At 37.9% G+C, this 2,181-nt stretch overlaps 1 pseudogene; it reads right to left on the minus strand.

The window, feature by feature from the left end:
* Positions 1-268: 268 nt before the first annotated feature.
* Positions 269-1,736, minus strand: LOC101720605 (60S ribosomal export protein NMD3 pseudogene; annotated as a pseudogene).
* Between the last annotated feature and the right edge of the window lie 445 nt (positions 1,737-2,181).

Genomic DNA, 2,181 nt, shown 5'->3' on the forward strand with positions numbered 1-2,181 from the left:
TTATATATAGCATTAGACATGTAAAAATAATACAGGGCCTTAAATAAAAGCAAAGTGATAAAACTACATGTGCAAAATGCCCTAAACATTGGCAGTAATTAAATTCTCCCTAATCTTTTATTATCTAAAGCTGCAAAACTATCAAACCCTTTAGTGCATTGAGCAATCAAAATAATCGTATTCATTCAGATTTAAAAATAAATTTCTCTTCTTGAAATATGAAGGCATCCTGCTCTCATGGATGTCCAAAGTCTACAAAATGATCTCATTATGTCATCATAGCTGCACCTTCTTGACCAGTGGCATCTTGGGAAATATGAAGGTCTTCAAGCATCTCAGCCAGACTAATTTGAGGTGCTCCTTCATCATCTGTGTCACTTTCTACAGGGATAGTTGAATCTCTGTAAATGTTGACATTTTTTCTAATTGCCTCATCTTCTTCAAGATCTTCAACAAAATCTTGGTATTGCCTTTCATCATCTGTATCCATATTTTCTCTAGCTCTTACAAGCTCTTTTCAGTTTCCAGTTTCTACAACATTGACATCTGGTACAGTCATAGCTCTTCTTGATTAATACCACATCTGGAACTTTATCTGAGTTTATTTTGTTGACATGCTCATCATTTAAGTTACAGTTGGGCAAATCAATTCCCAACAGTAGGTCTCCAGGATTTAGAAGATGTCCCAAAGGAGTGCAACAAAAATACTGTTTATCTGTATCCATTTCAGATGTTTTCTATACCCTGACTTCTCTGAGGGTATGATTTTTGATATGACTCCGGCACCTGCACTGCATTTGAGATCTCAGACTATGCTGCATTCCATCACAATAAACTCTTCTAGCTGTTTGGGATGGCATCAACAATTGAAAGGATGACTCCAAAATATTCTCCCATCAATATCTGCAACTTGCAAGGTGTTTTTCTGGTTCATATTTCCCAGGCTTTGTGCCAGTTTTGGAGACAGACAAACAACATTATCCTTGCATATTGGAACAATTTCCACAGAAAAAGTGCTTTTGTAATTGCATGTATTACTATGGATATCCGGAAAGATCAGTCTTTGTGATGCTTTGTATCTACACGGTAACTGTACACTGAAGAAATTCTACCATCTTCTGAGAATGTTGTTTTGAGGAATAATAGAAATCCAGACCATCATGAATCTCCTTGATACGAAGTATATTCTGATGCACTCCATATATTAGAATCAACTGTTCCAGATCGTAGAATGATTTTTTATGCAAAGTCTTTTGCCTGACTTGAGCCACAGCCTTCCAGAAATCCTTAGCTTCTACCCTGTGGCAATCTTCACACATTTGGAACTGAATAACATAATCTACCACAAACACTTGCTGAAGGATAGCATCATTCATCACCTCCTTCTGAATAGTCAATTTAACTTTCAGTCTCTTAGAATGGGGCTCAGTGCAAACAAAGCCTGCATCTACAAGCCCTACCTTTCTCAGAGAGGGTTTAATTTTTCTCAAACACAAAGCAAGAAGTTCCCTGGATTCTAAAGCACATTGTACCCAGGTTCCTGGTGGCTGAAAATACCTTTGACATTGCTTGCAGAAAGAAATCGACACTTGTTTTGGAATACTTTGACTGATGTCTAATTTACTTTGCAAACAGGCCACACAAATATTGGCAGAATTTGGACTAATTGGGACACCACACTCACAGCACAATATGTATCCATGGCTGTGGTCGGTGGAGTCTGTCATACACTCCATCGTTCTGTATACACACGTCACCCTGTCAGAGGCCACTACTGCCATCCCAGCTATATAGAAATGCAGATTCTTATGTCCCATATAAAATTTAATGAACTGGAATTTCTAAAAAGTTTGTCCCTTGAAATATCCATTCTTATCCCACTGATTTTAGAGAACCATTGCTCTAATTGTTTTCTTTCTTTTGTTCCAGAAAAGCACTCCAGTCTTCTTTGATCTTACTGTTTCCTACTTCCAGAGCAATTTAGTGTCTCCAAGAGATGCTTGAGAAGATCTTTTATGTACCAGGAGTTAACTGCTAGTCATTTAAGAGAAATATTCTGAAGCCATCAAGGTAATTAAAGCAACTGTGTATCACCTGTGCCCTGAGGAGTACAAAGGCAGTTAAGAGGAAAACGTGTGGACAGTGACTTTTGCATGCACAGGATGGCCCTATAAGTAGATG

This window comes from Heterocephalus glaber, unplaced genomic scaffold, assembly GCF_053883595.1.
Source record: "Heterocephalus glaber isolate CG9 unplaced genomic scaffold, H.glaber_assembly_v1.0 deba00001729, whole genome shotgun sequence".
NCBI classification, from domain to species: Eukaryota; Metazoa; Chordata; class Mammalia; order Rodentia; family Bathyergidae; genus Heterocephalus; species Heterocephalus glaber.